We start from the raw sequence: 14,403 nt of genomic DNA on the forward strand, positions 1-14,403 counted from the left end.
AATCTCCCCACTTTTATTTCTGATTTTCTTATTTGTGTCTTCTCTCAGTTTTAGTCATTTTAGCTAAAGATTTTTAAATTTTGTTGATATTTTAAAAAAAAACTTTGATTTCATTAAATCTCTCTGTTGTTTTTCTATTTCATTAATTTCTAACTTTGTCTCTCCTTTTGCTAGCTTTGGGTTTAGTTTGCTATTCTTTTTTCTAGTTCCTCAAATATAAAGTGAGGCTATTAATTTGAGAACTTTCTTATTTTTTAATGTAGGCATTTAATCTATAAATTTCCCTTAGAGTACTGCCTTCACTGTATTCCATAGTTTTAGTATGCTGTGTTTTCATTTTCATTTATTTCAAAGTTAGATTTCAAATTTCACTGTGATTTATTCTTTAGCCTATTGGTTGTTTAAGAATGTATCATTTAATTTCTACATATTAGTGAATTTATTTCTGTTATTTTTAGCTTCATTCCATTTTTGTCAGAAAAGATACTTTGTATGATTTCAACCTTTTTAAACATATTGAGACATTTTGTTGTATAATATATGGTTTATACTGGAGAATATTCCTTGTGTACTTGAGAATAATGTGTATTCTGCTCTTCTGAGTCAAGTATTCTATATGTCTATTAGGTCTAGTCAGTTTATAGTGATGTTCAAGTTCTATATTTCCTTACTGATCTACTCTTTAAATTTTCTATCCATTTCTGAAAGTGGGGTATGGAAGTTTCAACTATTATTTTAGAGTTGTCTGCTCTTCTCTTTAATGTTGTCAATGTTTGCTTCACATATTTGGGGCCTTTTGTTTGCTACTCATATGTTATAATTGTTGTATATTCTTGATGAACTGACCCTTTCATCAATATATAATACCCTCCTTTCTCCCTTATCATTTATCAGATCCCTCAGCATATTAGTGATAGTTGTTTTAAATTTCCAGTCTGATAACTCCAACATCACTACCACATTTGAGTCTAGTTCTGAAAGCTGCTCTGTCTCTTCAAACTGTGTCTTTTTACCTTTTAATATGCTTTGCAATTTTTTTCTTGATAACCAGACATAATGTATGAGGTAAAATGAACACAGGAAATAGGCATTTAATAATGTTAGTTATGTGATGGTAAGGTGTGGGGAAGGAGAAGTATTCTATAGTTCTACGATTAGGTCTCAGTCTTTAAGAGAGTCTATGCCATTGTACTGTGAACTTCACAAGCACTTCTCAGTTTTTAACTTCTGTAGGTAGCATAGAATGCCTAGAAAGGGCTGGAGTTTAATATTTCCCTTCCTCCACATGGAAGGCTAGAGTGAGCTGGAGTTGGGTATTTCCCTCCCTCCAGTCAGTTAAGCTTGGATAAATCCCAAATAATTTAGTTTCTGATAAATTTTCTCTTGAGGGCCGTCCTGGTTAATGATAGAATATTCTGCACATTTCAAAATGGCTCGTTTCCCCTTGTCCTGCTGGAAGCACAAGGGGCTTTTTTATAATATTTTTTGTGAGAATGCTTTTGAGCTCCTGGAGTTAAAACTCACAAAAGTGTAAGAGTCCCCCTGTGACTGAGTAGCCTTGGAATTTTTACCTCTCAGACTTGTCCACTCGGTGCCTCTTACAATTCATCAATTATAGTTCAGGTTTTACCTCCCAGTACTGGTTCTTGCAGAGGTTTCTGCTCAGGGGTTTCTGCTCCAGTAAGCTGTGAAAATCTGTATTCACTTGTCTGTCCTTCCAAGTTTGGTTTGCCCTGTGAACTCACTTCTTTGATGGATCTTACAAGGGTTGTTGATTTTTCAATTTATTCAGCTTTTTACTTTCTTACTGAGATAGAGGGACAACTTCCAAGCATGTTACATGCTGGACCAGAAACCAGAAGTCCTCTTTTGTTTCTAGTAACAGTTTTTGACTTAAAGTCTATTTTGACTGATATTAATATAATCACTCCAGCTCTCTTTTGGTGGCTATTTGCATGGAATATAATATTCCATCCTTTCACCTTCAACCTACTTCTGTTCTTGGATCCAAAGTGAGTCTCTACAAAGACAGCATATAGTTGGATCATGTCTTTAAATTCATTCTGCCAAACTTCGCCTTTTGTTTGAAGAGTTTAATTCTTTTACTTTTAAATTATTTTTCTACAAGGAATGATTTACTTCTGCCCTTTTTCTGTGTTATATGGTTTTTTGTTCCTTATTTCTGTATTCTTTACTGCATTCTTTTGTGTTTAATTCTTTTTTGTGTTCCATTTTGATTCTCTTATTCCCTTAATGTATATTTTTTAGATGTGTTCTTAGTCATGATCATAAGGATTACAATTAACATCTTAAATTATAAAAATTTAGTTTGAATACATATCACCTAAATGTCAATAACATGCAAAACTCTGTTCTTACCATCACTTGTCCCTTTATGTTGCTTATTTTCACAAATTGTATCTTTATACATTGTATGTTAGTTAACATAGATATATAATTATCATTTTATGTACTTATCTTTTATCACATAGGAAATAAAAGAGAAGTTAGAAGTCAAAAATACAATAATACTGTCTTTTACATTTACCTATATAGTTATTTTTATGGCAGTGCTTTTTTCTCCATGACTTCCAATTACTGTCTAGTGACATTTTGTCTTCAGCATTTCTCATAAGGTAGGTCTATTAGGGACAAACTTCCTCAGCATTTGTTTATCTGGAAATGTCTTAATTTACCCTTCATTTTTGAAACCAGCAGAGTTTTGCCAGGTATAGACTCCTTGGTGGACAGTTTTTTTTTTTTCATTTAGAACTTTAAAAATGCCATTCCTCTCCCTTCCGGTCCCCATGGTTTCTAATAACACTACCTCTGTTAATTTTATTGAGGACCACTTTTACATAATTAGTCAGCTCTCTTTTGCTACTTTCAAGATTCAGTCTTTGTCTTTAGCTTTCAACAATTTGATTATAACATGTTTGTGTGTAGATGTCTTTAAGTTTGTCCTTCTTGGAATTCATTGAATATCTTAAATATGTATATTCATCGCTTTTTTGTCAATTTTGGGTAACTTTGTGGCCATTATTTCTTAAAATATACTTTCTGCCCTTTTTCTCTCTCCACTCTTGGGATAACTCTGATACATATCTTGGTATGCTTATGGTGTCCCACAAGTCTCATTTTCTTTACTCTTTTCTCTTTCTGCTCCTCAGATTAGATAACTTCAATTGAATATAGGTTCTATACTCAAGTTCACTGGTTCCTTCTTTAGCCTGCTCAAAACTACTATTAAAATGTAATGAGTTTTTCATTTCAGGTATTATTCTTTTAAGCTCCAGTATTCCTGTTTGGGTTCCTTTATAAATTTTAACTCTTTATTATTATTCTCTGTTTGTTCTTACATTGTTCTCCTGGCTTCTTTTAACTCTTTGAGCATATATGTTAATGATAGTTGATTTAAAGCCTTTGTCTAGTAAATGTCTGGTCTCTGTCAGGGACAATTTCTATTAACTTCTCCAGTGAATGAGTTATAATTTCTTGTTTATTTATGTGCTTTGTATTTTGTTATTGCTGTTGAAAGATGGACATTTGCATAGTGCAATATGTATATAATTCTAGAAATCAGATTCTTTACTCTCCTCAGGGTGTTTTTGTTGCTTGATATGGGTTGTAGCTCTTTCTTGTCTAATGATTTTTCTAAACTACAGTTGATTCTTGAAAAACTTGGGGGTTAATTTGCATATAACTTATAGAGGACCCTCTGTATCCATGATTCCTCCACATCCATGGATTCAACCAATCAGAGACCATGTAGTACTGTAGTATTTACTGTTGAAAAATATTCACAGTGGATCCATAGCAGTTAAAATCCTCATTGTTCAAGGGTCACCAGTATTTTTGTAGTCTCTATTCTTTGTCACATGACGTCTCTGCAGTCTCTTTTCCTATAGCGATGCTCAGTGTTTTGGAAGAGAGAGAGAAATAACCTCCCAATTCCTCACACTGTGCTGGAGTACTGCTTCAAATTAGCCAGGCAGTTTACAACTCTGCCTTAGTTTTCCCTTCTTGCTTGCACTGAGGTTAGAGATCAGGATCACTAGAGGCGAAAGCATAGGGTCTTCTCAGATTTTTCTAAGCATGTTTCCTGCCTTGGGCATGCATGTGACTTTCTAAATTCCCCAGTATACTTGAGTCTTCTTGAATGCCTTAATTTCCCAAGACTCTATCCCTAACTTTTCCTCCCATGGTTCAGGCATATCATGTTTACCTCAAATGAACCACCCCACCCATCCCACCCCCAGAGTTTTGGCTTAGGTGCTTGTCTTAAAAAGTTTTGGAAGAATGCCTTCTGCTTTTCTCCCAGGAGTAATGATCATAATTTGAGAAACAAAGGCATGCGCTTGTTTCAGCCCTGCAGCCAGTCCCCTTCAGGCAGTCCTTCAGGCAGTCAGAACAGACAAACACATTTTTTTTGTATAAATAAGGTCTCTCTGCTTCCCCTGCTCCCTCAGGAATGAAGAAGATCACTGCTGAGCCAGGGTGGGGTTGGGGTTCAGGCAAGTAAAAATGCCACAGTTTCTCTATCACTTACAAGTTATCTTTTTCTTCAGCATTCACTTTGTTACTTTAAATCTTTCTTTGACTGGTTTCCTGTGTTCTGATAAAGTTGACTGTGACAGTTTTTACTTGATTTTTCAAGGTTTCTGTGAAGGGACCGTCCCTTGGAGTTACCTACTCCACTATTTTAGCTGATGGTCATTCTTAACACATCAGTTTTTGCACTTTATATCAATCTATTTTTACTTTTTTTCTGAGTTCTGGGAGATTTGCTCAAGCTAGTAAATATATCTATATATCTATATCTAGATACATCTATATGTATATATATATATCTATATTTATAGATATATAGATTTTGTCTTTTTTATTTCATTTTCTGTCTGTGTTTACCCACTCCATTGTTTTTGCTTGTTTGTTTGTTTTTTAAACACAAGGGGAAAGCACGAATGCAGTCCCCCACTACCACAAATTATGCAGTTGAGTTTCCCACATTTGGGGAAACTGCAGGGGTCAGCACATCCAGAGTGCAATGGATAAGACTCGCTCTGGGAAAACCACCTTCATGATCATGGTATCTCCCCCAACAGATACGTATATCCATTAAGTTTTTAATTCAATCATCTATTTCATATTTATTCAAACTTTTCTGCTCTCAGATTTCTTGCTTTGCTAGATATAATGACTCATAGAATCCACATGAGACCACCAAATTAAATATTTTCTAAAGACTTCTCTTATGTTTTTGCCATGTTAAAGACTGGTCCCTGATTTTGAACAAGGTAAAATGTTCTCACTCTAAATTCATTCTCATCATAACATTGCAGGAAGGGGGACCCCTTTCAGGGCCTGAGAGTGGGCTCTTGTCTAACACTCAGAAATGAATTGCCCAAGGAGACAAACATGCTGACAAAGCAAGAGACTTTATTGGGAAAGGCTTCCCCCACCAGCAGAGAGCAGTAGGGTAAGGGAACCCAGGAGAACTGCTCTGCCATGTGGCTCGCAGTCTCTGGTTTCATGGTAATGGAGTTAGTTTCCTGGTTGTCTCTGGCCAATCATATTGCTTGGCCTATAGTCTGACTCAGGGTCCTTCCGGGTGGCATGTGCATCTCTCAGCCAAGATGGATTCCAGCACAAAGGATTCTGGGTAGTTTGTCATCTTCTCCCTCTTTTGGCCCCTCCCAAATTCATGGCAGCAGTACCATGTTCCTTATCAGGACCTCCTGCTCTGAGGCAACTGAGGCGAGTGGTTATCATTGTGCCTGGTCAAGGTGGGTGTTTCAGTCAATCGTTCCCTCACAATAGTTAGTAAAATGTTTTCCAAGAAAGCAATGTTGCATTTTTCTGTCCATTTTTGTTTTATGTTTTTGTTCAATTTTAAAAGTCAGTTTCTTTTCCTAGGTCTCCAAGGCTATCTTATTAGAAAAGTGAAAGATTTTCATGAGTCCATCACCAAAAGCTATTTATAATGATAGTCTATATATCCTTAGCTATTTTAATGCTATACATTGTCTCTTGATTTTCCTGATTTTAGTTCAGGAATTTATTTTTCTCTAAGGTACTAGATATAGCTATTACAATCATTAGGATTCCATTATATTACTTTAATCAAGTAATTAAAGAGAGAGAGAAAGAATCCCTATCTATCTCTGTCTATATCTACACCAGCAAAATTTTCTGAACTTTGAAGCATGAGGAATTGCTGAAAGGTAGAGAGAGGCAGCAGTTCTAGAAGCACTGCAACTGCTTGGGTGAATATGGGAAGGGGTAAAAAGAACTCCTGAATACCCAAAGGGGAGAAGATAGAGCCTACAGAAATATAGATTTGTAGGAAATCAACTGGACCCAAAGGTTATTTGTTCCACTTCACTTCCTCCAAATAGAAAACATGAAATCCCTCTTTTTAAAAAAATAGTTAATTTTAATGAAATAATAATTTTAAAGGAATTCTACACAAATACAAGATTTTACATGTCTTTTTGTAAGTTGTTCAGATGTTTCATAATGTTTGGAGACAGGAAATTCCTCCTGAGATCTACGTATTACTCTCTCATGCTTCTAAAACATGCACACACACACACACACACACACACACACACACACACACACACACACACACTAAAATAAATATATCACCCAGCACTTTACTTTTTCTGCATGCTCTGCATCAGTGGAAGATTTGAATTTTCCTATCAGTAAATTAAGGGAATTAATATAAAATCCTGGGGCTCACATGACAGTGTTGTAATTGTCCTTGTTGACTTTTCGATTTGTGTCAGAAAGCCTCAAGATCAACTAAAATTCCAATTAAAACAAAGTGTAATAAAGTTCTGTAAAAGGCTGATTTCATTAAATGTCAGCAATAAATACATATTTCTTTTAAGAATGAGGCTTCTAGACTTCATGAAGAGAATTTTTATTTTCTTAATTACTGAATAAACAAGGCAATTTTAGGCGTGACATAGTTTTAACTCATTCCAAATCTGAATTCTGAGATGCCTTGGGGATTTTTCATCTTGCTCGGCTATTACAACAAACAAGTCTCTTTAACAAAGTTCTAATTTTATTTCCCAGATGCTTGATTTAAATATTGTTTAGAGCAGTGGTTCCCAAATTTTGCTGCACATTAGTATCACCTGGGGAAATTTTATAAATCCTGATGCTCTGATTGCACCTCATACTGATTAAATCAGAGTATCTATACGTAGAAGCAAGGTATCAGAAGTTTTCAAACATCACCAGGTGAATATAATGTATGGCAAAGTATGAGAAACAATGGTTTAGAATTTTCATATGTTAGTGTAGATAAAAATTACTTTAAATATTATCATTAGATTCCTGGTTCCGTCTCTCCAATAGTCTGATTCAGTGGGTCTGATGTGGGGCACTCCAGATGATTTGAATGTGAGTGAGCCCCACACACAATGAAGAAATATTCTTATAGAACAAAGAGCTACTCAAAAAGTGGTCCTTGGAACCACAGCATCAGGATTAACTGTGAGCTTGTTAGAAATGCAAATACTTAAACCCTACTGACACCTACTAAATGAGAATCACCGAACCTGAGGAAGAGGAATCCATGTTTTTTGTTTTTTTTCAAGCTTTCCAATTGATTCTTATGCACATTTAACCTGAGAACCATTGACGTAGAGCATATATGTGGTAACTAATCAGTACCACTAATCAAGCCAATATCCTAGATTTCTTAGCTGTTCCATATTGTCCATCATGATATTACAGGCATTGTAGTAAATGATGGGGAAAAAAGTTAAACGACAATCTCCGCATTTAAGCTTGTGTGTATAATAAATACTCAGAATTATACTAGATTAAACCAGTTAGAGGAAAGGGTGTTTTTTCTGAAAATGTAGAAAGATTAGGGTGAGTATTATTTAGTCATACAGTCAGAGAGATAGAAGATAAGAAAGAGGGGAGGATGATTATATTCACTAATGTGTGTTGTTTCCTTTTCTCAGGTACTTTTCCTAATCTGAATTACCTGTCTTACCAAAGAATGGATAATTGGAAAAAAAAATCACTTATTAAAATGTGTTGTAACTCAGATAAGCTTTGGCTCCGAGGGATGTTGATAATCTAGATGAGCCAATGAAAAAAGCAGAACTTAATTTGGGGGATAGAACTAGCTTCAAAGGGATGTGGCAAAATTAGACTTGTTGTCTAAGCCAACATAGGTTCTAAGCAATAAGAATCTTCCATCAACAGTGATCACAGAAGTCTGTTATGAGGCAGGGTTAGTGACATCTTTGGAGCAAGTCCCAGTCATGAATGACACAACAGATTTACAAGTCAAGCTTTTGTCTTGCTATCAAGCCTTAGGTGAGGAATCAAAGCTCTATCCAAATGAACTGAAATTCACAGCTTTACTTATTTCCCCAAAGAAAAGACTTTATTAAGTTAAGACTAAAGCCCACATTAGGAAAGCAAAGAGGGATTATAACAAGGTCCTGCCTTTATGAGAATGCAGATGTTGAAGATTAATCCAGATACTCCCAAAACTAACTAACTAAATAATTATTTATGACAAGATTAACTTAAAATTCCACTTGGGGCATTTGGACTAAATCTCTGGATTTAGTTTCAACACCTGTTTTAGAAAAGTATTAGAAGAAACAATCTCTAAGTTTTACTCCTGCTATGAATAATTCTGGTTATGCTTCCCCCAAATTCTATTTTAACAGGAGAAGAGATCCTAGGAAAATAATGTAGATATAAAGGGAATTTTAAATAGAAAATTATGTTTTTAAGTATCTATACTAATTCCTTGCTGCTTTTCATTTGGGGAGAAGATGAGGGTGAGGGTTTCATTTAGTTTTCAGATGGGTAATATTTTCACAGGGTCAACATTTCAAGGGTGGAATAAAGGGTCTGACTGCATATTTTTGATGTACGACTGCTGCTTTTAAGCCTGGCCCTCTTCTTCCTCTTTATTCTACATCTGAATAGGCAGATGAGAAAGTTTGTGCTGTCTCCTCCTTTGGTGCCTATAGGAAATTCAAACCTGATAAAATCCAAGACCATGCACATGTGCTAGCTACCATAAAAGCCCAATCCATTCTTTCTGCCTTGCTCAAGTCAGCTTTTGCCTTCCTGCTCTCCCCAGGAATTCCTTGCATGAGTAATAAATTTTTTTATAACCACTTGGTGTTTTGGGTGGGGCCTATCTTCTTTTCACTGAATGTCCAAAACAGTGGTTCTGTCAGCAGGATGTCTAGACAATAACCACCAGCAGCAGAGGTCTCTTCTCTTGCTTTGGTTTGCTACCTGGCTCTGCTGCCTGCATTTGAGCCATTATTTTGAGCAGCTGCTTACTTTGAGCTGTGTTGCTGACTGATGTTAAGTTTGTGTTTTGAGCTGGGCTGCATTGTGCCGCATTTGCTTAGTTCTATGGAGCCTCTGTCATACACCACTATGAGATTGAAGCCCTCCTTACAGTGGCCCTGGGTTGTGTGTCACAGCTAAACCTATTGTGTGATTTGATTCCAGCATAAGCTGTGAGAGGTGTTAGGCTCAGGAGAATCAATGATTTTTACCCTGTGACCCTTGGTTTTGTGTCTCAACCCAGCATTGTCTTCTGTTCAATAGAGGGTTCAGGGAAAGACTCATACCCTATAAAATATGTGGACCCACTTGCATGGAGGAAATGTTACTATTTGGCATGTTGAAATCTACATCCCAAAAGCAAGTAACTCACTAGGACTCTACAAAATGCCTTTGCTGCTGCTACCTATGCCTCTGACACCAAAAGAAAACCTGATCCTCAGAATTCTAGGGAAAAATAACTATGGTATGCCTCTGGCACAGCCAGGAATTAATTCCCTCTTTGTAATAGAGGAGGCCCCTAAATCTAGTGATACCAATTTGAGACTTTCTGAAGGAATAAATTTAGAAATATGATCAAGATAAAGAGGTTCCCCCAAAGTATGTCCAGTAACCACTGAAAAAGAAGGAAGTGTCAACTGAAAAAAAAGGCACAACGTAAAAGTTGAGAATTATGTTTTATTTAGTGGAAAAAATGAGGTTTCAAGCCCAGGAGGCAGCCTCTCAGATAGCTCTAAGGGACTTCTCTGAAGAGGAAAGGGAGGAGCCAGGATATACAGGGGTTTCTGCAACAAAGACCAGGTAGTCAGAAAACCAGACATCTCAAGTTAAGGAATTTATCATTTTTCTATGTATGGGGAGATGCAAGAGTCTGGGCTCATTAAAATCATTCCTTTGATCTGCACCTCAGCTATATGGGGCCAGTATCCTGTGCTTTCTCACCCCGAGTCTCCTCTGGGTGCACCCTTCAGGGGTGGCTGCAGCAGTTGACTGCTAGATGGCAGGCATCCTGTTTCTGTCTTGAGTTCCCTCAGGGCTCACCTTTGGGATGGCTGTAATGTGATGGTTTGATGGCTGCAACAGCCTTTGTTTACTGATATGGCATGCAACATTTTTTTTCATTGATAGAAGGAAGGACAGAAACCTAGATGCAAAGAGAAAAAGCTGAAACAAATGTCCATAATTTAACCCAACTGGAAATCCAAAATTTACCAAAATAATTTATTCAACAAAAAGATAAAAGGGTACGAATTTCCTGTTATGCCTCCACATCACAGATTCTGAATTAACTTCAAATCTCCTAAAATGCATCAGTTGGCAAGTATTCATGGCCTTAATCAACACTGGAGCTCAAACTAGAGTTACATCTGGCTATCCCAGTAAATTTAAGTAGGGTATCTTAGGGGAGTTTCCAAATATTAAAGAGAGAACAAATAGTTATGTTTCACCTTAACCATCAGAACTATCATCTTGATTAAATTTCCTGTGATCATAGAACATGTGGATGAAGAATGTCGCTTGCCATATCAGCAAACAAATGATGTTGCAGCCATCAAGCCAGCAGCCACTGCAGCCTCCCCCGGTCGGTGCACCCTGAGGGGATTCAGGGTGGGAAAGAACAGGATACTGGCCCAAGATAGTTAAGGTTAATATCAGAGGAATGATTTCAGTGAGCCCAGACTCTTGCATCTTCCCTTACATAGAAAAGTGCTAAATTCATTAACTTGAGATGTCTGGTTTTCTTTAATTAAATGTAATGTTTTGATGTTCCAACTACGTGATTTTTGTTGCAAAAACCCCTATGTATCCTAGCTCCTCTCTTACCTCTTCAGAGCAGTCCCTTAGAGCTATCTGAGAGGCTGTCTCCTGGGCCTAAGTCCATTTTGTCTGCCAAATAAAACATAATTCTCAACTTTTACGTTATGCATTTTTTTTTCAGTCAACACACATATGCCCTAAAATATCCCAAAGTAAGAATGGATGCTCTGAACTAATGGGTAATAAAATAAAATACGTTTTGATTTAAAGTTAAATTAAGTATTTGGAACTTACACATTGGCTTGACAAAATGGGAACCCATGGACCAGCTCCCCCTTCCTCAAGTAAAATAGTTAATATGTCCCAATATAAATTAAAACAGACTTTCAGGGATTAAAACTCATTATACAAGAACTATTTAGTGAAGGAATGATTATCCTCACTGCTTTTCCATTTAATGGTCAGTTTGGCCTGCTCTTAAACTTGAAAAGAATGAATGGTGGATTTTACTGTAACCTTAATTCTGTGGTATCACTGACATTATCAAAATTACTGACTACAACCAAACAGCAACTGATGAATATTTTGCTATCATAGACTTGGCTAAAATGTTCTGTTCATGCATATTTCAATATCCTCTCAGCCACCGTTTGCCTAATTTTGAGTATGATATATAACACCTTTACCTGACTTCCCATGAGGTATCTCAACAGCCTTGCCATCACACACAATCTTCCCAGGCAAGATCTTCACCACATCCCACTTTCTCTGGGAGCACAGGTATGGCCTCACATTGATGACATCCTCCTCTGAGGAAATCCATTTTGAGGCAGAAAAAAAATGGGTTCCAGACTGGACATTTACAGCTAGCTTCCTGTTTACATTTCCTGAGGCAGGAGGCAAGTGGGCTCCAGGCTAAATATTTACAACCAGCCTCCTGTTTGCACTTCAAATGGAAGTAACAACAGGAACAGATTAAATAGCTGGACTTTGCCTCCTGTGTACACTTTAAGATAACAGTCATGGCAGGAACAGAGAGGGGCTAAACCCTGTTTGAGTAAAGGATCAAGAGGTCACATATTTCCCATCCTTGGGGCAAGGGAGACACTGCACATGTGCAGGAAGGCTCCTTGTGGGTCAAAAATGAGGGTGTGCTACCCCATAATAGGTGATGTTAAGGCCCCCTATAGGCCTCTGGGCTGAAATCCATCTTGGAAAAAAGTTGCACATTCATGTTGGGGAGGGTCCTAGGACAGGTAAGGTGTGGAAAAAGAAACCAGATAATTGGCCAAAGGTAAACAAAGACCTGGAAGAACTGCGCTATATGATTTAACCACCTCTTTACTGTACTCCTCTTCATTAGGCAGGATGCACATACACTTTCTTTCTGGATGTGTGTTTCTGCTTAGCATCTGTCTTAAACAAATTGTTTCTCTGTGTGCTCTTCCACTTGTTGTGCTGTATCTCTAATAATAAACTTTGCACCTGTTTTTACAGTGTTTGCCTCCTTGAAATATTCTTGCTTTCAAATGGAGGCAAGAGCCGGGGAAAATTTGCTTCTGGCCTCTAGCCCTTGCTGGTCTAGTAGCTAGGATTCCTGGTTTTCATCCAGGCTACCCAGGTTAAATTCCTGGGCAGGGAACTAAGATCTCACTTCAAGCCACTGCTCATTGTTATCCTTCCGAGATCAATTTGACACACTCATTTGGAACATACAAATACTCACAAAACAACATACGTACCAAAAAGTAAATAAACTACTATGCCACACAGAGTGCAAGGGTTTAACTCTGGAAAATTACCTGGTAAACCAAGGACCACTCAGTCCCTGATACTTATGTTAAGAAACAGCTGTTGACTCTTTCAGCATACGCAATGTTCAAACAAGCTCAATATCTTTTAAACATTTTTAGCTTCTAAGTAAAATTTACAACTTTACAAATAGATTTTATAAATCTATTGATAATGTTATCTGCAAGTTGTCCCAACTTGAATGGGGCTCCCTCCAACAAAACGTTCTAGAATCTGTCCAAATTTTATTACAACAGGCATTCTTGTTAGTACCCCCATAAGTTCCTTTATGGAGGCTTAGCAACTTTGTCTAGATGATCCACGATGGCCATGCATTGGCTTTTTTGTCCCCATGTTATATACCATTAGTTGGCTATATACCATACTGGCTCTCCTGGAAATAGAGGCACTCATAGTCCATGAACCTGTGACCCTTCCTGATGCCTGATAGCCGAACACAATTTTATGAATAGTTTTTCATTTCAGAACTGATTTTTGATGCCTCATTTATTGAATACTAAATTTCCATGTATATCTGGATCTCTGTTTAGACTTTATTTTTTCTATTGATATTTATATATCTATTCATGAGTAATGCCATACAATATTAATTATTGAAGCTTTATAGCATACATAGTACTTAATACATAATAGAGTTAGTCCTCATTCTATTTCTGACTCCTGATTAATACTAGAGCTTGCTAATTTTTCAGCCCCAAATCTCTTCCCAAACTTTATTGCATGTTAGAATTTTCTGGGCATCTTTTAAAAACCTCAGTGCCCATGTCTTATCCCATACAAATTATATCAGAATATCTTGTGGTCAAAGGCATGCATTAGTATTTTTTTAAGTTCCCAGTTGGTTTCAATACGTACTAACTTGTGAACCACTGCCTTAGGTAGATTCAAAGAGCATAGAGGCCCAGATTGCTCACCAAGTCAATCATGATGCAGATAGTATATCCTTTGGTCCAGGTGCTCTGAGTTCAAGTCCCTTGGTCTGGCGAGCAAGGTTCTCTGTGACACCTATTTATACAAACTTACTTGCTTTTGTCAATTTCCTGTTATAGCTTAGAGTTCCACCACCATACACATTTGACAGATGCCCACTTGTGTCATCTTATTGGTATGCCTATTATGTAAACAACTATTGCTAAGGACATGTTGCCACCATATCTTCAGGTACTGTTCTTAATCTGCTTTATTTCATTTCCTCCAACTGTCTGTTGTTGGATGTTTCTACCAACATAGCCATTCATATGTAGGTCTATCTAATCTTGAGTTCCCAGTGTTCCTGTCTAGCATAATTCAGAGAGACCAAGCCCTTAATCCCAATGTAATTGAGACCAACTCCCTTACTCCTTGCAGGATTATATTGGAGCACTCACTACTTTGATTTAAGTTGGGCAATGCTACCATGTCATATAACATAGAAGAAAAATTCAAACAAAAAATGCATATCTGAGAAACAGAAGTAATACTTTAAGAATCTCAAAAGAA

This window comes from Stenella coeruleoalba (genome assembly GCF_951394435.1).
Source record: "Stenella coeruleoalba genome assembly, chromosome: 13".
NCBI lineage: Eukaryota > Metazoa > Chordata > Mammalia > Artiodactyla > Delphinidae > Stenella > Stenella coeruleoalba.